This window comes from Numida meleagris, chromosome 2 (assembly GCF_002078875.1).
Source record: "Numida meleagris isolate 19003 breed g44 Domestic line chromosome 2, NumMel1.0, whole genome shotgun sequence".
Taxonomy (NCBI): Eukaryota; Metazoa; Chordata; class Aves; order Galliformes; family Numididae; genus Numida; species Numida meleagris.
The window spans coordinates 5303232-5327788 of NC_034410.1; the positions used below are offsets into that span (position 1 = coordinate 5303232).

General features: G+C 46.9%; 1 protein-coding gene across 4 annotated transcripts in view; it reads right to left on the reverse strand.

Annotated features, from left to right (window-relative positions):
- Positions 1577-24557, reverse strand: part of XYLB (xylulokinase) — a 134708-nt gene continuing 111727 nt past the window's right edge. For 2 of the 4 annotated variants that reach the window (XR_002435424.1, XM_021387898.1), the window contains exon 20: positions 1577-8886. The gene's annotated coding sequence lies outside the window, so the exon portion shown is untranslated. The remainder of the gene's footprint in view (positions 8887-24557) is intronic. The other 2 variants (XR_002435423.1, XR_002435422.1) reach the window with 2 other exon arrangements.

Here is a 24557-nt window from a genome sequence, read left to right on the forward strand (position 1 = left end):
AGAGAGGCCAGGGCAGCAGGTGAATATTTAAAGGAAACCTATGGCATGTTTTCTTGAATCTTCTGTCCTTTATAATCTCCCTGCTCCTTCCCATAACCTCCCCCCCATGTCACCATCCTCCGTCCCATGGGGCTCACCAGAAATGCTGTAGGATGCTTTTCTTCACCTCTCTCCCTACTTTCCCAACTGCCTCAAATATTCAGAGACAAGAACTCCAAATGCAGCTCAACCCACGCTTGCATCAACAATGCCAAGCCAAAGGATGTTGTTGGGTAACTATAAGCCTAGCCCGGGGAGCCAATGTTTCAACCACCAACTTCTGTGCAAGGAGACAGTGGTCTTCAACATAAAGGTCACAAGAATATATTCTTCTATGCTAAAAAAAAAAATGCAGAGAAAAAAGAGAACTTAGCTTGGATGCATATTGATGATTGGTTATTGACATGGAGACACTGACGTTAAGATTCTCAAACTCTGGGTATCTAGCGAAAGGGTTGGTAATGACCCAATCTGAATAGATACTATCTGTCCAGTCAGTGCAAACGCAAAGTCAAATTCAATAATGCTGATCTCTTCAGCATGACAAAAACTTACCTTGGGCAGAGTATGAAGCAGCAAAAAATAAAACATCCAGGATACAAATCTGACCAGCCTGAGTGATTTCACCGAGATATGGGGCATGCAGCTTTGGACCTGGCATGGCTTCAGATCCGATCTGGAGACCTCAGTCATCCAAAGGGGCAGTCAGGAAGCCCAGAGAAGTCCTCACTCCACTGAAGTCAGTGGCACATCTGCCATCAGTGTTTCTGGAGGCAGGATTTCACCCCGCTTCTCCTAAGGGTTATTCAGTTATTCAACAGATTATTCAAATACAGCCATTCGAAATACCCCCTGTATAGATTTATGTTCTCAGCTGCTGGAGTCAACGCACTCCAGTCTTGACCCATCTGGAGATGGCTTGATCTCCAAAAAAGTGCCAAATTCCTCTCCTGGGACAGGGCTTCTAACAGCCCATCCTAAAATTCACACTGCCCCAAAATCACTGCCCTTTGTGGACCACATTTTCCATAACTCTTCTTGGATCAACCACCCAACCTGAAGCAAATGATCCAGTTCTGGAGGAAACCAGCACATTTTTCTCCTTCTCTCTTGAAGATCATACAGCCCGTGTTCAAACTGCGGCTGGTGGGAGTTTTTGTGTTTAAAAATACATGTCCCCATCTTCTCTCGCGTACATGCATGGCTTGTGCATGACGATCGTTTATTAAAACTCCTCACTCGGAGGCGAGCGGCTGCTGCAGACGAATCACTGCAGGAGAACTGTGACAGAGGAGGAGAGCGCGTACCCACACCGTTGATGGAGGGGCTTTGCCAAGCCATGCATGGCAGGTGGGCTTTCTCTCCTTCCTGGGTTCTCATTTCTTGGAGCTGCCATGGGAGAAACCTCACTGTGTCCCCATCATGGTCCTAATATTCTTCCTTCCAATCGCTCTCTTGTTTGCCCGCATTATTCTGCCTCTTAGTTAATGATGGGCTCTGATGTGGTTAAACACTGAACACAGCCAGTGCTACTGACTACAGTGATATATTTTTATTATTTCTTTTGTACAGCACTTTATTACAGTGGTTCATATTATACCAGGAATCTGTTTTAAACACGCTCTGGGGTCTCTTCTTCCTATTCACTGCATCCCATTAATGCATCCTGAAAGGGATTCTCACATACACACACTTTCTGCGGTTGCTATTTTCTGCCCTTTCTTCCCTTTACCAATCTGCATCTCTCCATCCTGCCGGGGGATTAGAGCCATTGTTGCTATTTAAAACAGCTTCTCTTTGGTCTGTGCTCTGAAGGTTGGACGCTGGCCCATCGCTTTCCCACCTGCTTGGATGGTCTCTGCTTGGGACTGAAATCCCTCATTATGTCCTTCACTTCAGTGACGCAGTTCTGCCAGGGAATCGGGGCCATACACAATGGGCAACCTGTGTGCTCCTGCCTCCGCAAGTGTTGAATCAGGGCAGCCTTTGAAGTGATCCAGTTGGCCCTCTGAAACTGAGAAATGATGTCTCCGTCTCTACCATTGTACAGAGAGTGGGCTTGAGTGCTGCTCTGTCCTCCAGCATCGGTTCTGAAGCACGCGGGTACAAACAGGCCCAACTCCATCACACGAGCCACCTCTCCACTGCCAGCTGTGCTCAGCTTGGTGCAAACTCAGGGATGGGGTAAGAAAAGAGCGAATGAGAAAAAATTAGAATCATAGAATTGTAGAATTGTTTCAGTTGGAAGGGACCCTCAAAGGCCATCTAGGCCAACCTCCCTGCAGTGAACAGGGACACTGACAGCTCAATCAGAACCCTGTCCAGCCTGACCTCGAACATCTCCAAGAATGGAGTATCCACCACATCTTTGGGCAGCCTGTGCCAGTGCCTCACCACTCTTAATGAGCCTTCACTTATCAATATGTATTCTTTATATACATATCTATGTGTATGCGTGTACGTATTTATGTATATATGGCATATATCTTATGTAAGGGGAGGAAGCCAGCCTCTGTGCCAGTTCAGAAGAGCAGCCTCCACTGGCCGCAGCTCCTTTCCCACTCAGCTGCCTCCAGCCTGCACACAGAGCAGATGCAAATAGGGGCTGCCTCATCTTTATGCCACCTGAACATTAAGATGACAAGGCAATCTCTGACTGCAAGACTAAAGCAGCTTTCCATCCCCTTAGTGCTGCTGGAGCAATTTAAGAGACAGATCTAGGTGCTTGGGTCCAGCCCATTATGTTCAGTGGAGCTGCATCCATTTGCAGCCGTGCTACATTTGACTCCTGTGAAATGCCTCGACATGGGGAATAAATGAGTTTCTATAGGTCTTGGAGTTGTACGCAAATGCACAATGATCTCAGATCCATCTGCTCCCCAAGGCCTGAAAGTAAAATCTGCTTCCAATCTTATGTTTTATGCTTATTGCTGTCATGCTGTTTATACACCCGAATGCTGCACATTCTCGTTTTGTTTAACATAAACAACAACTATGCACCGTCTGCTGAAACTTTGTCAACTGCCTTTTCCTTCTGTCTGGATAATGAAAAGACACAATCTAGCAAATGCATCTTATTCTAACTGTTTGCTTCCAGACATAATACATCAAGCGCGAACATAAGAGGTGAGGGGAAAAAATTAGATGGATTCAGTTTGGGTAGAAGTAACTTGGCTTGGCATCATGGAATTCAGTAGAAAACACTGAGGGAATAACAGCCAACAACCAAAACCTGTGCTGTTTCCTTTTTAATGCCATCCCAGAAGTTGCTGATGTACCAAGCCAGAGTGGTCCACTCTTGGGTTTATGCTTCACAAACAGACTTTGTATTCATGGGGACAACATTCACTTTTAAGATGCTAAAGCAAGACCTGTGCATAGGACAGCCTTTCCCCCTCTGCGGTTTTGAACTCTCTGGCTGCGAGCTGCATGACTTCATCCAATGTAGAAATATAGGGCACTATAAACCTTTTTGGTATTGGATGCTTGAAGATGTGAATGCCCACAGCTATCATGCCCCATGACACATCCACTGCAGTGGCCAGCACCTTTAGGGGAGCAGAAGATATTGTTCTTCAAGAGGTCTCCATTATATCCAAGTGTGCCATGCATTCTGCTCCTTGTAATTAGGCTTAGCTGAGGCAATTCCCCTCTGAAAGTGAATTTTCTTCTAAATGAATGCTCTTATGGGCACTGCCAGGATTTGAGAAGTGATGTGCAGGAAAGAAACTGCCTGGCTGTCATTTTCTCCTGGACACCAGAAATGCAAGAATGTCAGTCCTGTGCAAAGAAAATGTCATTGCTGTTCCCTCAACAAAATGACATCGAGTTCCTCAGCTGAGGCTGCAGGACTCATATGGAGAACAATAGAAAATATAGAAAAAGAGAGAAAGGAGGAGAGACATTGATAAACTGACTTTAAACTCACTACGTGCATTACTGTTATAAAACATATGTATCATCTTTGCTTCTGTTGTGCTAACTGTGCCAAATTCAGGGGTGGAAAATCCACTTGAAAGATCAGCAAAGCCCCATCCAAGAAAACAGAGCCTGACAACTTTTAGTTAGGTTTTTTTTTTCCTCTTTCCCAACTCAAATATCAGTGCAGTTGCAACAAAACTAGTTGCCTAGAATGATTTCTAGCCTGAATTCAGACAAGGAGATGGGTTTATGCAGATTCCCTTCTTTCTTGCAGGACTTCCACTGAAGCTGCACTCTGCTACCAACTACTGTCCCTTAGGTCTTAGGTTCCCCTTGCTCAAGCCAACCAATCCCACTACGCTATATTTGCAAGTACCAGCACTCCTCACCCAAAATTCAGAGCATCCCTGTGATATTCACCTGAAGGACGTACGGACGCTCCCCAGTAATTGAGCATGAACAAAATGCACATCTCCACTGAGGCGACAGCATGAAAGCAAACTCTGTGCCTCACTGCAGCATCCCCAGTACCAGAACTGTGCAGGGATGTGGCCTTCCAGTGCACTGCACCAACTGCTGTCTTTGTCTTACAAAAACCTCCAGGCAGATTGTGGCAGAATTTACAACATCCTCACTGGGCGGAAAACAAACAGGAATGGGCTTTCACAATGTTTTGCAAATATAGAAACTCTAAGGAGTGATGAGAAAAGCCAGAGTATAAAGAGTCGTGGTAATAATAGTTATTGTTATTGATAAGTACTAAATAATTGGTTAAAAAAATAAAGCATTACGCATAGTCCTAGTCTGAGCTGTTTGATCACTCCATTTCTATTTTTGAATAAAGAAAAGCTTGTTTTGCTATTACAGCTTCTGAAGCAATCCAAGACATATGCAGGGATGCCACACACAGAAAATAAAACACACACACACATCCACCACCAGAGACAGCGCGACATTTTCCAAAACTAAAAAAAAAAAAAAAAAAAAAAAAAAAAAGAACTGTGAGTTTATCCTGAATGTGGGCGAGTTCTCATTTCACTGAGACAACTTTCTGGTGAAGGTGGCTAAATAACCAGCTGGGAAGTTAAAGCCACTAAAAATCAGCTCCCTGGTGTATTTCTGGGGCCTAGGCTTTCACATAAAGCACTATCTAGTGGCTAGAAACCCTGCCCGCAGCAGGGGGTTGGAGCTGGATGGTCTTTGAGGTCTCTTCCAACCAAAGCCATTCTATGATTCTGTGATTCATGCATGCCATTCACTGTGCAGGTACAGCTCTACAAGTTTAGCACTGGGTTGGACATCTCACTAACAAGAGCAGCGAGAGTAATAACAACAAGGAGCTAAAAAGCCCAAGCATCTCAATAGGAATGTAAATCCTGTTGCTGGGAGGGATCAGGTGGAAATCCAGCTCTCTGCCTTCTGCAAGAAAAGCATATCATCTCAAAAGAGAAATGTTCTTAAATGAGAAATGCAGCTGGAAGCCAGGACCCCGACTCTCACTTCTTCCCTTCTGTTTCCAGGTCGGTGTGATAGCTGATCCTTATTTGGGTTAAACCCACGCCTGCTGGGGCTACCAGGGAAGCTCAGCACTCGCTGGAACACGGCTTTGGCTCAGGGCAGGTTGCCGGAAGGTGTCCTGCTGGCATCATCACCACAGGTGTCGAGCACGCACGTTCCCCGTGCTCTGTGTCGCCAGCTCTAAATTAGGAAACTATGAGGTCAGTTCCTGAGGAGGCTGAAAACAAAGCAGCAGCAGCGGAGCTGATGTTATCACAAAGGCTCTTGTTGAGGGCTGTGTTTGCTGGCAAGAACGCGGTTGCGTTGCTCATGTCTGGAAGTGTCAGGAATGACAACATTTCTGTAACAAAAAGCCAGCCCGAGCCAACGTGCAGAAGAGAGGAGCTGTATGTCACAGTCTGGCTGTGATCCACCTGCAGAAGACCTCAACTCAACTCCAGAACCCACAGAGCGGAGCATGGGCTGCAACACCAGGTCCCTCAAAGACAAAAATATTTGGGGGATTGATGCCCTGAGATAAAGCAGATGTGAGATGCAAAAGCCCAGCTCATCCTTGCCCTGGTTTTGGTGCAGAGCAAGGTGAGCAGGTGAGTGCAGAGGAAGGGTGGGAACACGTCACAGGAGCCCTGCTGGAATAAGTAGGGTGTCTGCTAGCTGGGGTGAAGCAATCGCTGAAAACTCCCCTGTGCTCGTGGCATTTTGTCACCATGAATATTTAATTAGGCCAAAGCATTCCTGGCAGTTTGCAGACACTTTCTCAGTGCCAAGGGGCTGCCTGAAGCCTCCATCAAGACACAGGCAACATGCAAATGAAATCCACCACCCCAGGCCACTGTTTCCCTCGCATGTCCCTGCTGCCTCCTGTAGACAGCTAAACCCTTGCCCGCTCACTTGACTACTTTACTAACAGCATTGCTACAAGCACTGTGTGGCTAAAGCAGGAGGTTTGTATGTCTGAGCATTGCGGGGACACAGAAACCCCTTTTTTGGCTGAAGAAAAGGACGGAGGTGCCCATTTCAGGTGATCAACCAGCAGTGTTTCCAGCAGTCATGATCCAAAGGCGGTTCTGCCTCCAGGACATTAGTGCCAACTTCTCACATCCACCAGCGGGATCCACCCTTTTCAAACCAGGATCTTGAGGCTCTCATTGTTCTGCTGCCATCCTGAATAGCCCTGCACTTCCCAGAGCAAATCTGGCACTGGGGCGAGCGAACAGGATATGCCCACAGCGAGAAAAACCAGCACCAGGTAGGATGAACCCTGTGCCCAAGGGCACCCAGCAGCCCACACCTCGAGGATGGTGGGTTTGAGGGCTCTGCTGAGACCTGAATGAATCACAGAATCACAGAATCACAAAGGTTGGAAAAGACCTTTAAGGTCAGCTAGTCCAACCATCAACACATCCCACCGTGCCCACTGACCATGTCCCTCTGTGCCACATCTACACAGTTCTTGGACACCCCCAGGGATGGTGATTCCACCACCTCCCTGGGCAGCCTGTTCCAATACCCGCTGCCCAGGCTTTCTCAGGAATTCACCCATAGCAAATCCTTCTCTGGTATTAGAGATGAAGGGAAGCATCTTCCTCGGTGAAATAAATATATTAAAAAATAGCCTTGATCTCTTTCTCTTGGGCTCACATCTTTCCCATGAGCACATAAACCTCAATCATCCTGACATTTTCATTGATTCCAATGAAAGGACAAATTAAAAGCTGATCATTAATTCACAGGCTCCCTCTGCCCTTCTCCCACATAGGATCATTGGTTTATTTATGTCGAATATTCACTTGGTGCTCTGTCACCAGCTGTGCCATTATGCCCCAGAAATTTAAGAAAACTCTGAATTGTGAGGGCTTATCTGAACTACAACAGACCCTTGCCCACTGGAGGTGTCCCATTCACCCCTCCCCCCCATAACCAGCCTTAGGATCCTTTGATTCCAGCTTACCTGCTGTAACCCACTGAAATTTAATTTATTTTTCAGTTGTTGAGCCATTGGTTTGCATCCATCATGTGCAAATCAGCTTCCACGTGTCATCTGGAATCCAGGAAGAAAACCAGGCTGTACTCATGCTGACATGCGTTCACATGGGAAGGCAAGGGGTGTGAGGGGCGACTGAGGGCCCTGGGTTTGCTGGGCACAGAGCAGAGCAGGCTGAGGGGAGGACTCATGGCCATAGAGCTCCTCACAGGGAGCGGAGGGGCAACACTGAGCTCTGCTCTCTGGGGACAGCAAGCATGGGTTTTCCAAGCGGAAAAGACAGTGTGTGTTTAAGACCCCAGAGCTACAGCAGGAGGAGGTCAAATAACTTAGACAAAGTCACAGAGGAAGTCAGAAGAGAAGCAAAGAGAGGCCATGGTCCATCTGAGGCCTCCCAGCCCTGTGCATTAGCCACAGTCGTCCTTTTCCTTACATCTCATTTTATCCTCTAAATGCTGGAAGCTGTTTAGTGTCTCTTTTTCTTTTCTTTCTTTCTTTCTTTTTTTTTTTTTTCTGTTCAAATATTTTACTAGCTGCACTGAAAAAAGGCTACAAACAGTGGGGGAGAATCTCTCATGGCCAGAATACAATGAAGCGCATAAGTGCGAGGGATTGCTCTTTACAATGCTTGAATCAAAGATAAACATGAAAAGAGCCACATCCTCAGAGCATAAAACAGAGGAAGGGACCATTCCCAAGGGGAGCAGTAATGCCTTTAACAAATAAACTGCCAAAAAGGTCATAGCAATGTGGGGAAGGATATTTTTTCATCCTGCAACCTACCTGAATTTCAAATCCTGGCAATTTGCTAGCAAACAGCTCTGGAGAACAACACTGAGATGTGGGATGTGCTGCATACAAAACCCATCTTCCAAGAACCCCAAGGCGTTCTGTGGTCTTTCATTGAGGGAACTTCACAGCATCCCGGCTGCTGGCTGGAAAGCTTTTATCCTTAATGTGACATCAGGCCTACACTGCGCTGATAGAACACTCCTGGCTAGTCAGGAATATGGCGTGCTCCATGAACTCCTCCTGAGTTGCAGACCGTAATATCCCAGGAAAGAGAGCAGACTCATTCCCCAAACTACAGGCTGACTTGGATGCCTCCCAGGTGCCTCTTAATGGCAGAGAAGAGCAGCAATTTTGTTTGTTTTAGGAAATAGAGCGCTTACAATGTTCGGGATCCCTAAAACAGCGATGTAGCAGTCACATCCAGCCCTTGGCTTGGGGTCAAGGTGCTCCCCAAGAGCTCAGCCTCAGGAGGGCACTGGTGACTGTTGCCAGAGCTGCGAGAGGCTGAGGTCTTTCCTTCACTTCAGTTTTCTACCCAGGTTCATCCAAGCTGGCATGAGTGAAAAGATAAGTAAGTTTGAAGTGTCTATTACAGCACATTTTCAAAATGAACCATTTCTTCTTCTGTCCTCCTGCAAGGAAGAAGAAAGAACTTTTCATACAGCTCTGATAAACACGTGCATCCTCCCCAAATTCAGGAGTATGTATTTGGTCATGGGAGAAAAAGAAAAACCAGTGTCATCGGGGTTAAACCCTAGGGGAGACGGAGGGGCACCATGTGAAAACATCAGGGCACATTTGGAGCCCACCACGTTTGTTGTCAGCCACCTGAGTGAATTGTTTCAATGTCCAGGGGAGACGGAGGGCTGCTGAATATGTATCACACCGTCAGGAGAGCTGCCCATCACCAGCGGTCCCATAGAAACAGTGTCAGGGGCTCTGCCACTCTCTGCTGTAGATGTCAAATTATTCTACGCTTACACCAAGTGAACAATTCTGCATCTGCCCTGCAGCGTGGTTTACGTGCTTGGGCTCTGTTTCTTTTAATGGTAGTTTTATTCAACAAACGATGAAAATATACAGGAATCAGATAGGAAGGGAGGGACGACTGCCAGGATGGACACTGGACATGCTGAGCCAGTGCAGGCAACGCTGTTGGAGGGAAGGAAGACGTTCTTTGGAGGGAAAAAAAAAGAGAACAGATCAGAGAGGAAGCAATCATGAGAAATAAAAGGAGAATGTAGAAAAGGAAGCAGAGAGCGGCTCCTTTCACTGGTATTCCCCAAGCACCTGGAGGCAACTGAAAAGCTGGGGGGAAGAGGGTGGTGTTGTCTTTCAGTGACTAATCCTTTGAGAGAGAAAATCAAATTGATGTATTTCCCAGGGAGAATAGGAGCCCATCACCAGCACCAGAGGAATTCACTTGTAGGAGGTCTAAGTGAAGAAAACGCTTTTATATTTTACTCAATTTGAAGACTTATTTTTTTCCAGAAAAATGGGGGAGATCCCATTGTTATGTTACATCACTGCTCTCCCCGAGTCCCACAGAAATCTTCTGCTGACATTCACGAGCGTGGGAATGGGTCATGTGGGGTATGGCCAGACCCAGGAGAGCTCCCCTTGCCAAGCACCACCCAGACAGGGTTGGGTTCCCCATAGGACCCTTCTGCTTCAAGTTTCAGAGAAGGCTCAGCTTGCATGGTTTTCTTTTCTGGGGCAATCTGATGCCTTTTTGTGCAAATGGGACCTTCTTGTCTTGCAGCTGAGCTGGAGCAGCCTTCACTCTTTAATGCATTCCTGACCACTTTGGCACTTCTTTCTCAGAGCTCCATCTTTGTGTTTGCTATGATTTACTGTTGATATTTCCTTTGTATGTTATGGTCGAGGCGCATAAAACACAGGTTTCACCAAGGTGTATAACACAGCTACTTTAGACAAGAAGAAAACACCTGTATGTTTTCACCTGCCTCAAGCCCCAGCTTTTAAAATACAAGGCAGACAGGATAAGGTCAGCTTTAGCAATCACCAGCACACTTGAAAAACAGCTCAATTTCCACCTGGTGCCAATGGAAAGCTGCTTCTGAGCCCCTCTCTTGCAGTACAGATGAGCAACACAACGAAGCTGAACCTGAGCCAAAATGTGATCTAAAGGCCCAGGTCCAGCAAGTGCTCAGGAAGGGTTAAAGAGTGTTTTGGTTTCACAATAGACTGATATGAGCCTGTGGAAATGGCTGCAGAGATGATCTCAGCCAGGCCACCAGACCACTCATCTCTTCCACCATGCTTCTTAACCCTCAAGAGAAGTAGAAAGGATCAGTCACAGAATCAGAGAATCATGGAATGGCTTGGGTTGGAAGGGTCCTTAAAGATCATTTAATTCCAACCCCCATGGGCAAGTTGGCCAACCACTAGATTAAAAAAAAAACAACAGTCTAACTATAATAGTATATATTATATTATATTATATAGTATATAACTATAATAGTATATATAACTATATAATTTATGGCAATTTGGTGGCTCTTGTTATGTCTTTGGTGGCTCAGTGGGCCAAGCACAGGCAATTCTTTCCCTTGATTAAAGCACAAAGCCACTACAGGTAAGACCAGCTCTTTTCACATCCTACAAGTGACCTGCTGAGTGTTCCTTAGGAGAAAAAAAATTACCCTTTTGCTATTTCCATGTGGATACAGCCCACTGGGAGCAGGAAACAACTGGATCAGAAGTTTTCAGACTCCGGCTTGAAATTCAGTTGTGCTGGCACACAACAGTGGGATAGAATCATAGAAATCATAAAATCATTAGGTTGGAAAAGACCACTAAGATCATCTAGTCCAACCATCAACCCATCCCCACCATGCCTGCTAATCATGTCCCTCAGTGCCACATCTCCACGGTTTTGGAACACCTCCAGGGACGGTGACCCCACCACCTCCCTGGACAGCCTGTGCCAGTGCATCACCACTCTTTCCAGAAAAGAAATTTTTCCAAATATCCAATCTGAACACCCCCCAGCACAACTTGAAGCCCTTCCCCCTCATCCTATCATCACTGCTAGCAAAGACCGCTGAGGAGCTCAGCCTCAGCACACACAGTCACCCACTCTCAAGGATGCGCAGGGTTACAAGCGGAGCAGCTCTCAGAAATGCAGCACAGTGCTGCTGGAGGGCTCCCGTTTGCACTGCTCCAGGCGGCCACGTTCCCAAGCAAGCACGGGGCTCGGGGAGAAGAAAGGATTTTGCACGGTTCATGTGTCAGACACAGCCCAGAAAGGTCAATCGGTTTTGCAGCGGGAGCCAAAGGAGAGGGAAAACTGTAGCTGATTCAGAGGAAAGGGGGAAGGGGAGAAGGAATCTGTGACCATGCCAAGAGCTCTGTAAACAAATTTCACTGCAATGTTGCAGATGAAAGAGCAGCGCCCGGCGAGCGGGCTCCAGCCCCTGGGCATAAATCAGGAGCCGCTCTCAAACCAAGGAAGTCACGCTGGTGTGGGCAGGAGGAGACCACCCCCTCCCGCTCTGAACAATAGCGTTGTGTCCCCAAACATGCTTCCCTCGTCCAAACAGGGGCGGCTCACTTGGATGGCTGTGGTTGGAAGGAGCTGCAGCCCCGGCGCTATCCCTGCCCGGTGTAGGGCAGGCATTGAACCACAGTCACCAGTGGGTGGGAAGGTTTTACCCCTCACCTGTGTTGCTGCCTCCCGGCCTCGCTGAGCATCCCTGCATGTCCAGCAGCACGTGGGCACCCACTCTACGCACAAAGGCAAAGGGCGGCTTTCTCACAAGGAGATGAGCATTGACAAAGAGCACGGCTCGCTGACAGCACGCTGAGCCACGAGCCGCTTTTTACACCCTCGTACAATAAATATTAGCTGGAGGGGGGCTGCGCTTTTCCCACTCTCCCGCCAGCGCGGCCTCTCGTTGTTTACTCTCCCCCAGCAGTCCAGGCTCTCTTGTTAATGTGCTGTGATTGAGTACTTTGGAGAGGACGGGTTTGGGGTTAGCTCCTGGCTCCCTTCGGAGAGCTGTTTACTCTTCAGTGATGCCTATGGCCCGCTGAAGACAGCGCTCCTCCACCCCTGCTGGGTCCATCTGCTTTGTCTGCCTGTTTTCCTGCTGCCACCGGCAGGCAGCTGGCCTGCGCGTTTCAGCCAGCGCTGCAAACCCCTGGAGGAAAAAATAAAATTAACCCTGTAAGGAAGGGGGCTGGGAAGGATGGGGAGGAAGGAGAGAGCGGAGCGGTCACAAAGGACAGGGCCCAGCTGATGTCACAGTGCTGCTGGCACCACGCTGGGGGTTGGATGGGTTTTTTCACTTCACCCATCCCTTTCCCCCCAGAGCCCAGCGCAGGAACACGGCTCTCCGCCATGGCCATGGGGCTGCTCTGTTCCCCCATGCTGCCACCCCAGCTGTGCCTCCATCATTGCCCTGCCAAAACATGGCGTTTCGGTGGCAGCCATCAGGGTTTTGCTGGAAACCCACATGTGGTCTTAGGTCTCCGGAAAATAAGGTTTATAGACAGTCATGACCACAGCTGGCACACCTGGAGTTTTAGTGGAACTTTTGGAATGGGTCCAGAGTATGGAGCACCTCTCCTATGAAGACAGGCTGAGGGAGTTGGGCTTGTTCAGCCTGGAGAAAAGAGGGCTCTGGGGAGACTTCACTGCAGCTTTCCAGTACTTGAAGGGAGCTTATAAACAGGAGAGGGACTGAATTTTTACACAGTCTGATAGTGATGGGAGAAGGGGGAACAGTTTTAGACTAAAAGAGGGGAGATTTAGATTAGATGTTAGGAGGAAATTCATTACTCAGGGCAGTGAGGCACTGGCACAGGCTGCTCAGAGGTGCAGATGCCCCATCTCTGGAGGTGCTCAAGGCCAGGCTGGATGGGGCCCTGGGCAGCCTAAGCTGGTGGGGGGCAGCTCTGCCCATGGCAGAGGCTTGGAACTGGATCAGCTTTGAGGTCCCTTCCAACTCAAGCCATTCTATGAGTCTATGATTCTAAGTTCTGGGGCCATTCCATAAGAATGGAGATTTCCTGATCAATGCCTTCTCAAATCTCGGCATATCCTCCTACAAACCAGACCCTTTCCAATTCAAGATGTCAACAAAAAATGCAAATGATGAGTGAGCTGAAGCTCCATCCAGGGAACTATCCTTGCCCATGTTATAGCTGCATCTTGGATCCGCTTTGTGTCACGGGGCAGGAATATCCATTCAGCTCGGCTATTAGGAAACATTTCTTCTCAGAAGGAGAAGTGATGCACTGGCACAGGCTGCCCAGGGAGGTGGTGGGATCACCATCCCTGGAGGTGTTCAAGAACTGTGGACATGTGGCACTGGGGGACATGGTCAGTGGGCATGGTGGGGATGGGGTGACAGTTGGACTAAATGATCTTAGTGGTCTTCTCCAACCTTAATGATTCTGTGATTCTAGGATACTACGATTCACATGCTGGGTGCACACAGGCTGATGCAAGCACATTGCAACCACAAACCAACCATGCAGGGACAGCAACTGTATGCATGAAGGCATGCAATGCCAGTGCTTCCCATGCATCCATACACCCTTCCAAACTCACTGAGAGGGAATCATTCACATGACATTTATCATGGAATCATGGAATCATTAAAGTTGGAAAAGACCACTAAGATCATCAAGTCCAACTGCCAACCCATCATAGTCATAACCAACTAAACCCCCATGCCCACCATTTCCTCTGTAGCCCCCAGCTCCGAGCACTGAGAGTGGCTGGGAACCAGGACATTTCTGCTTTGCCTTTGTCTGCATCTCCGATCTGCAGGCATAAACGCGATCTGTGCTCTTTCACACACAGCACTGCTGGATAATGGGAAAAATAAGTGGAACCAGGAGTTAGCTACAGTTGTCAAATCAATATCATATGCTGGGGAAAGCAGCAAGTATCGCTAATCTCCAGGGAAAACAGAAAGCCCTCGTGCACACAAACTCCTGCAGAGAAATAGGTGCATAGGATGGAGCATCCCCCAGGGATCTCAGCCTCTGAGCTTCTTTTCTTCCCCCTCACACCACCCACTAAGCCCCTCACCCTGAGCCAGCCCTGGAAGATCAGCGGGCAGCAGGTGCACATCAGCAGGGACTGATGCTTCCAGGTCCTATGTGTACACTGCTGCTCACTGCAAGCCAAAGCCCATTGCAAACCATGTCCACCCCATCTTGTGCCCCTCTGCAGTTTGATGAGCGAGCTGCACCTCCTGCCTGGCACTTTGTCCATATGATCTGCTCTCTAGGTATGCACTGTTCCTGCTGATGTTAAGGGGAGATGATTTGGTGCCTTCAACACAAAATAGATCCTCCTCATTGTCTGAGGCCCAATCCAGGCTGTATTTGCAATAGTCAAAGTCTCTGTGAATTGCAGTTATGTGGGTGTTCTGCCTCTGGTCTTGATCCATTAGAGACACTTACTTTCTTAGCCTCACTTCTTCTCTCTTCTTCCAAATAACTGCCTTTGCTGGTGCCAGCTCCATACTGCTGCCCACTGGGAAGAGCTGCAGGCAAGGAGGGTGAAGGTATTCACTCCCTACTCCCAAAGCCTTTGACTCTAGAGAAAAGGGAGAAAATGCCACCTGCTACCTGTTGGGGACTGATTTCCCACCAGGAAAATCTGGCTGCTCAATATCTGGCCTGACAGCCTAGCGAGATGGTTTCCAGCAGCAATGTGCGTGCGCTGCACACCCTGGTCACAGCTCAGCAGCACCAGGCTGCCTGCAGAGATAGCAACAACAAAAATCCCTGATTTACCCTAAGCCTCTGCTAGCAGGATCCTCTGTGCTCACCGAGCACAGCTACACCTGTGTGTAGGAGAATAGACCACCTCAGGAATGGAGGCACCTTTCCCAGGTGGGAATCATTCCAGAACAATGAGTATTTTATGCGTGTTAGAACCCCAAAAGCGTCATGGTAGCTTGTGTTGCAATGCTGTTTCACACTCAGAAAAGAATTATGTTGAATCATGATTTCTTCTTTTTTTTTTTGTAAGGCAAAGATTGTGGGGAGACAGACTGGAAGTGGGATAAGGGAGGACCTCTGGGTGTTGCAGCTCGGACTCCTGCCCCTGTTTCTTCTTCCAAGGCACAGCAATGTAAAAAAAGATGCAACCTCTGTCCAGACTTCAGAGACAAGGAAACTGATCTGATTTTGTTCATTTTTTTGGTATTTGGATGAAAGTGAACAAGCTTTTCAGCAGTCTGACAGCAGAGGCTTGGCAATGTCACCATGAAGCATGAGAAAAACCATGAGTCAGGTTTGGAAATCGTGAGATTGGCTTAAAAAAATAGAAGACTTTTTTTTTCTTATTATTCATGCATCTGTTTAGAAACAATACACATTCTTTGTGTTCAGCTCCAGTTCTCCGAAATGTCAGGGTCTGGGCTTTTAAGGAAATTTATCTTTTTCAGCCAGAAGGAATAAGATCTTATTTTCTCATCAGTGGCTCTTGTGTGGTTGCATGCTGCAGAGCTGGGGTTCAGGATGGGAGAAGGAATACAGACCTTCATGGGACTCACTGTCAATTGAACGAGCTCCCTAATTGCATACCACATGGCTGACGGTTGGACTAGGTGATCTTAGTGGTCTTTTCCCATCTTAATGACTCTATGATTCTACTTGTCCACGGCTTGTGTTAAGCAAGGTTATCCGAGTGCACACTGTGAATTTCCACCAAAATTTGCCAGGCCTGGGCAATGGGACACAGGGAGATGTGGAGTCTCAGTAAAGCCCACCAGGATTCCTGTGTGGAGATGTTGTGCTCAGGTTTTGAGGTCTGCATCTCAGCGGTCTCAAAAATTTGGTGCCAAAGCCTTTCTGCTACTTCGATGTAAATATCGGGGCTGAGAGTCCTCACGGTGCAATGCAATGTGTTGTGATAAAAATAAAGCCAAAACATTGCTCTGCCCAGGAGAACCTCACTGTAGTTGTGATGTGAGGCAGCCAATGCATGCTACATTCAAGAAGGACCAGAGTCAGGCCCTTCGTCAAAGAAATGGGCACTTTTCCCTAAGTCTTGCCTTAGAAAATAAAAAATAAAAAAAAAATCACTTTGCTCTTTGTATTAAAAACAAAACATAAACTGTGTATGAAGCATCCAGCCATGGAAAGACGTTTATGTGGCTCTTGGGATCCTTTTCTTTTCATCAGAATTCACACGAAAAGCATTCTCACTGCTTTCCATGTCAGCATTAACTCCTCCAAAGCTATGGCATCAGAGGTGGGAAACTGCTGACAAAGCCCCCACTGCTGGCAGACCCGGAGCAGCTGCATGGGGCTAGGGCTTGCTTGCTTAAACTGCAGAAATGGACACGAGTGACGGGGAAAAGAATAACAGAACCACAGAATCATTAAGGTTGGAAAAAAGCTCCAAGATCCCCAAGTCCAACCCCAACCCATCCCCACCATGCCCACTGACCACATCCCTCAGTGCCACATCTCCACAGTTCTGAACACCTCCAGGGACGGTGACTCCACCACCTCCCTGGGAAGCCTGTGCCAGTGCACTGTCACTCTTTTGGGTAAGAAATTTTCCTTAATATCCAGCCTGAACAACAGCCATCAACATATGAGTGCAGTCAGGAGCCTGCCATGTGAAAGATAGCTAAAACCTAAAGGTTTTCTGCAAATGTACCTTCACAGGCATTTCTGCTCCTGATTATCCACTGCGCTGGTCTTCCAATAGCATCGAAATTGCAAAGCTAATTGCACTGTAAAAGTAACGGCCTATGAAATTTTTAATGGAGCAGATTGCACTTAGACTTTTTTCCTCTGTGGTTCAATATACTTCAATATCTTTTCCCTCTTGCAGCATTTGATTCAGGCTTACAGTGGATTTATACAATTGCCTTCCTCAGCACCATGAAGGCTGAGCTGCAGGACGGCACTGGTTCATTTTCCAGCTGGACCCAGGCAGATGAAGCTGGACGATGCAATGTTTTGAGGAGCATCTAAAAATGCATAGTCACCCCAAATCACTGATACACAAACCACAGATACATGGAACAATCATTTGGCACCAATCACTGAGTTTTGACATCCCTCTGGCATGGTGTAGCACAGGGAACGCATGGTGGCTGGGCTTCTACTGCTCCTCCAGGGAAAATATAACTGGGAAAAGGGAAAAGCAGAAGAAAATGAAGAGCACGTGAGAGGGGCACAAGTCAAATTCAAAGTCAAAGTCAAAGTCAAAGTCAAAGTCAAAGTCAAAGTCAAAGTCAAAGTCAAAGTCAAAGTCTAAGTCTAAGTCTAAGTCTAAGTCTAAGTCTAAGTCTAAGTCTAAGTCTAAGTCTAAGTCTAAGTCTAAGTCTAAGCCAAGCAGCAGTTAAGGTAGGATGAGGGGAGGTCTTAAAAGTCACATGGAGTGCTGATGGGTGGAGGCATATGAATGGCAGCAAGTTCTGCACCAAGCACAGCACTCAGAGCTACACCAAGATAAAGAACATGGCCAATAGAGGAGGAGAAGGAAAAGAAGAAGGTTATGTATTGGAGCTCTATGTTTGGGGTGTGGAGAGCCAAAGAGCATGGTGTTCCACAAATGTTTCTTGTAAGATATCAAAATGAAACATCCTCTCAGCTCTTTCTTATCAATATCAATGGAACTCCTATTCCCTCTGAGGTAACACAAGGGTCCATCTTCCATGCTGCCTCTGGGAGTTCCTGGGAGAGGAATTGCAGCTCATCCAGCCCTACATATCAGCAGAGAGGCTGTGAGGTGCCTACAGACCACAGCCCCACAGGGCCAAATCCCATCAGAAGAGATAGGACCTCCTTGATGCTGTGTTTCTTACGAGATAAAAAACACAGAGAAAGAGCAAATAGAAGAAATGGGGAAATGCCCACACTCCAAAATTAAATGGCACTTGAAAGTGCCAAAAAAAACCCCTTCTTGTCCTGCTAGAATACACCTTAAAGATAATCAGTTACAGTCCAAACTGAGCAAACCATTGGCAGATGAAGAACAACCAGTGCTCGCATCGTAGTGCCACCCGCTTTCACATCTGCAGAGAGCATCAATTGTGAAAGCACTGGTGTGAAGCTTGTGCTGCTAACGCACACAAACACATGCATGATTTAGATATATTTTAATAGACAGCTCTGGCCCATGACATTCCTGCAGGTCAAAATTAAAATAAAAGGGAGAGACGCGCTGTACACCTCTGGTTAGACTCTTGGCTGGCTCGGCTCAGAGGCAGCCTGCAGTTAATCAGCCTTTTTTCTCCACTAACTGTCACTGCAAACAAAGGAATTAGCAGAAGGTCTGTAGGGAGCATTGAGATAATTTGGCTGGCTGAAGAAAAGAGAAAGAAAAGAAAAGCAAAACAAAATTACTGAGAAATTTACTTGCACTGACCTCTCCATAAATATTTAGATATAATCATCATTACCTTGGAGTAAATTAAGTTATAAACAGTCTCCACAATTGCACATGATGAATGCGTATCGGCATCAGAGAGCACTTTATTGCAAGTTAATGTGGAAACAGAGCACCTCAATCAATCAGAATGCAGAAATGCTGTCTGATGATATCAGCCTATCTCACCCTATTCATACCAACCATTGTATGCTCACCCACCTGCCCTCCCTACCCTTAATCTTCTTATATTAACACATATGTATCGACCTGTGGTAGACATAAGAAGTGTATGTACATGGAGGTGGAATAACGAGGGAAGTACACTATGTGTCCTCAAACATGTTGGAGGTATTATTTATACTAAAGCAACATCTGCAGCAACCAAGGATATGCCCCCTGTGCTGAGTGCTGCACAAAAACCCATCCAGGAGCCATCTGGATGGGATCCATCTGATGACACGGATGTCCACAACGGGGACTGCAGCCGAGCTAACCACCATCAGCATCTTACACAGCCAGCAGAGAAAAATCGGCACTTTCTGAGCTCAACTTTCCAGACCTATTTTAGATGTGGAGTGGAAGCAGAGATGGATCATGCCCTGGACTCCTTCATCTGCCTTGGCTCAATCTCTGCAGACCGTTCAGGAGCCCTGGGTGACTGCTGCTGAAATCAGCATCTACACTGCAGATGCCGATTTGATGAGACGAGCCCCATCCGCTCCGATTGAGAGGCTTAGAAAAAGCAGACAACCACATGGCAAGCAAAAGAGAATCATCTCTGAACTGCATTTCATGACTTGAAACCCACGCAGCCTCCCAGGGCTGATGGTTTCCCCAGGAGGTTTTCAGAGCTCTGACACTGAAGGGATACCAGGTGGGAGACGTGTTGTGGAGGCATGGGCTGCTCACACCTCGCCTACCCTTTCACTTCAGTTTTAGAACTGAGATTTCAGAGCTTTGCCTTCCCTTCCAGCCACAGGAGCTCATACTTCGGTCCTGTGGGATTTCACCTCTATCTCCTTCCCACCTCAACCTGGGGCAGTCGCATGTACATGGCAGATAAGCTCTGCTATGACATTGCGTGGTAAATCATAGAATCACTGAATGGCTTCTGCTGGAAGGGACCTCAAATATCATCTAGCTCCAAACTCCTTGCAAGGACATCAGAGGAAATGGTGGGCATGGGGGTTTAGTTGGTATGGCTGTGATGGGTTGGCAGTTGGACTTGATGATCTTAGTGGTCTTTTCCAACTTTAATGATTCCATGATTCCATGATAAATGTCATGTGAATGATTCCCTCTCAGTGAGTTTGGAAGGGTGTATGGATGCATGGGAAGCACTGGCATTGCATGCCTTCATGCATACAGTTGCTGTCCCTGCATGGTTGGTTTGTGGTTGCAATGTGCTTGCATCAGCCTGTGTGCACCCAGCATGTGAATCATAGTATCATAGAATCACAGAATCATTAAGGTTGGAGAAGACCACTAAGATCATTTAGTCCAACTGTCACCCCATCCCCACCATGCCCACTGACCATGTCCCCCAGTGCCACATGTCCACAGTTCTTGAACACCTCCAGGGATGGTGATCCCACCACCTCCCTGGGCAGCCTGTGCCAGTGCATCACTTCTCCTTCTGAGAAGAAATATTTCCTAATACCCAAGCTGAATGGATATTCCTGCCCAGTGACACAAAGCGGATCCAAGATGCAGCTATAACATGGGCAAGGATAGTTCCCTGGATGGAGCTTCAGCTCACTCATCATTTGCATTTTTTGTTGACATCTTGAATTGGAAAGGGTCTGGTTTGTAGGAGGATATGCCGAGATTTGAGAAGGCATTGATCAGGAAATCTCCATTCTTCTGGATGTGACCTCACAACTTAGAATCATAGACTCACAGAATGGCTTGAGTTGGAAGGGACATAAAAAATCCCATCTGGTCCCAAGTCCCTGCTTGGGCAGGGTTCCCCCCACCAGCTCAGGCTGCCCAGGGCCCCATCTATTTTGGCACCTCCAGGGATGGGCACCCACTGTTTCTCTGGGCAATCCTCTGAATTAAAACAGAATTTAAGGGTTGCACACTTCACAAGCCTACCAATCACCCACACTTTGCTATCACCACCATCCTCAGCTCCCAAAACTTAGACGCTTTACCCACAAAAGGCTAATAAGGGATGGCCATGCTGCAGAGTATGAAGGAATGTGGTATAATAAGACAAATGATGATGAAAGTGTTTCTAAAAAAAGGAGCATGATCAGAGATTTTATTATGGCCCATGACTTCAGCAAGATAGTGAATCTTGCAAGAGAACAAAGATTACTAAATAAAGGGTATGTATGGGCCTAAACTTCTTAAGAAAGTCCATTAAATAAGCCTTAATACTGCAAAGAGCTGGGCTTCTGTCAACTCAAGAGATCTGTGCATCGTGCTGTGCTTATGTTCTTAGGATAAAATGTCTTTATCTGGTCTTTCACTTCAGAGTTTTTTCTTGTGTAGAAAACTTTATTTGAATTTCCCATATAAAACTTACGATGACCAGTTCACAGTGATGCTCAGCTTGAATTTACCACTGGAAAACAACAGCAACAACAGATGAAAAGTGCCAGACAGAGAAAACAATTAACGCGCAAACAAAGTGGGCTGTGAAGCTCCTTCTCACAAGCACGTATTTATAGCAAGAGGTGAAAGAGAGGCAGCATAGCGCTGATAGTCTTTACCCCGTTACAAGGTGAAATAAAAATATTTCTCTTCCTAGCTTCCTTGGATATAGCCCAAATAGAATAAAGTAAAACTTAGCTGGCATCTGCCTCGTTCCCCAAGCTGTGGGACCTCTCAAAACGAGGCATCACGAATGACTTTGCCGGTCTTCCTCTGGCCCTATCACCTTCTTCTGACAAGACCTTATCTTCAGTCAGTGCCATCCCCCAGTGCTACAGCACCCACCCTTAATCCAGTAATTACCCAGCCTAGTAAATTATTGCAGTTAAGCCCCTTCCCAGCTGCAGCCCAGGACAGCCCCCGCAGCCAGCCCCGTGGAGAACCAAAGCTCGTTTTGTCAACCCGTGTCTCATCCCCGCTGAGCCTTGGTCTGAAGGTAAAGAAAGAAATCGCTAAATCTTCTGACACAAGGCGAAGATTTTTATAGATACCAAAAATCTATTGACGGGCTCAGATCAAGGGCTTTTTAATTGAGTGAGCAACGTTAATTAGTAAATCTACTGACTTCTAAACACCACGAGACCTAGGGCTACAGATTTCCATTGTGAGAGGACAATGCAGCTTTCATGGTCTAGAGAGCATTTTTCCCTTGGCTGTTCTGCCCCTAAATACCAAAAAGTTTTGCAGCTAATTGTAGAAGCATTTGGATGGGACAGTGACAATCAGACATCGCTTCTCTTCAGCTGAGGGAAACACTCAAAGGAGTCTTCAGGGATGTTTGTCTTTGAAAGGTGAAGAAGTCTGGAAAAGAAACACAAGGTGTTTCTCTAAAACAGAAAGATCAAAGGTAAAAGCGTTTGGACAGATAAAATGGCTGCAAAGATTATTACTTCTTAACATATAAATTACTCAAATCGCTCCCATCTGTCTGCCTCCACCACCATATGAAAAGGGAGACCGAAGGCTTAGCTCCCAATACATTAAATCCTAATAAATCCACCCATGTTTTAAGTTGTAATACATGAAACACTTTTCCTGGAAAAACCGTCTGCAGACCAGCAGCAGAGGCTTTAAGACATGTTTGTTATGGAATCAGGATAAAAAGCAGGGATCAAACTGCAGCAGCTCAGCAGCCAAGGATTGCTGGATATGTAGAAACTAAAAATGTAGTAACAAGAACTTGAAGACAGGAGGAAGAAGCTTAGCAAAAGGAATGGCCTTGCTGGGGAAAATGCATCAGAGTTTATGGCCCCAGTCTTTATTAGCCGAGGAAGTCAGTGCAGGCTTCTGGGGGAAAAAATAGGAAAAGAAATAAAAAGGAGTTTAAGATCATTTTAATGGCTTGAGGCCAGATTCATAGCAGACCTGAGCTGTGTCTGGGGACCTCACCTCTATTTTTAACATTCCTTGAAGTTTTCCCATGAAATGATGACCAGGAGGCAGACAATGGCAGTATTTCTCCTGCCCTGCCAGCCCCCCAGAGGCACCCAGCAAATCTTCAAACCGTTCTCCGCTTCCACAGGTCCTGACCCACTTTTGGAGCTGTCGGCAGCCCTTCCCCAGCAGGTCACCCAAAATAAGGTCTTCAGCCACCATGTCACAAACGTGCACCACCCAGACAGCTGGGAAGATTGTTAGGGACAGGTTTTATCACCCAGAGAGAGCTGCAGTGCATTCACTATCTGCAGGAAGCAAGGTCCAGCTTCCACATTTTGCTTACATCTTTAAAGCAAGGCGTAGTAGGAGTATCTTGATAGGTGATATGGATAGGTGGGGGACATATCTCAGCATAACCCTGGATGATAAAGGGGAGAACTCACTGTGGCCTTTCAATACATAAAGGGAGATAATAGGCAGGAAGAAAATCAGCATTTTACACAGGTGGACAGTGATAGGACAAGGAGGAATGGTTTAAAACTAACAGAAGGGAGATTTAGGTGAGACGTCGGGGGACATTTTTCACTGAGAGGATGGTGAGGCCCTGGCACACGCTGCCCACAGAAGATGTGGGTGCCCCATCCCTGGAGGTGCTCAAGGCCAGGTTGGATGGAGCCCTGGGCAGCCTGATCCGGTGCCTGATGTAGTGGTTGGCATCCCTGCCTGTGGCAGGAGGTTGGAACATGATGATCCTTGAGGTCCCTCCCAACCCAAGCCATTCTATGATTCTATGATGGCAGCCCAAGAATCTTTGATGGCATCAGCATCTTTGCATTTCACTTCAAAATCCAGAAGCAGAGCCGGGAACTTGACAAGACACTAGCTCATCTTTCTGTGCATTGCTACAGCCCATTACACCACCAGTCCCTGCAAGGTCAGCAATTACAGAGTCCAGTGAACAACACAACAGCCCCAGAGTGACACCTGTCCCACATGCAGCTCTTTATGGGCAGAAACCCATTTCTGCTTTGGCGAAGTCAAGCTCAAAGTGGAATCAAGATATCCCCTAAGTCATGGGCAACCTTTGGTAGCATGGAGGCATTTCATCAAGACACAAAGACATTATTTTATCAAAATTCATCTTACAGTTTTTGTTTTCTCGACAAGAAGAACAAATACTGGCACAGCAAAAGGTTCTGCTGGCCTTTTTAGCATAATCTAGAGTTAAAACACAGAAGCAGCATTTCTGGTGTCGGCTCGCTGCTTCAAATCTTACCTGACATCCTGCATCATGTATGAGACATCTGCACTACATGCTGGTGGAACAAATCTGTCAGCAGAACAAACGCGAGGGGACAAATCCATCCCTGTTGCAACAGCAGCAGCGTTACCCCGGGGGAGCGCTTTTGGCCTGCTGGAGTCAAATGGGATTCAGAGCAAGTAGGTCCCTCTATGCAACTTGGAAGACAAATGAATGACTAAAATAGCATTAGTGGGAGCGGGAGCGCCTGTGCAGCGTGCTGAGATACAGTGGCTCAGCCGTGGCTGTGGCAGTCACACTGTGTTTGGATGCAAATTACCACCAATCAGTTATGCCCTATACAAATCCGTCCCCCAGTTTGGAAAAAAAAAAAAAAAAGAAAGAAAAAAATCTTAAAACCTGTCTTGCGTTATGCCTTCAGGGCAAATTTGCTTTTGTGAGCATGAATAATTCATGCGTGTTCATTTATTATTAATTAATATTCCATGAACATGCATGGTTTATTCACCCAAACAAAGCACTGCACCCCACACGCTCTCCCTACAGCCTGACATCAGCTAATCTCTGCAATCAGGCTGACCAAGGCACTGGATCAAATTGTTTTTCTCCTCTTTCTCTCCAGA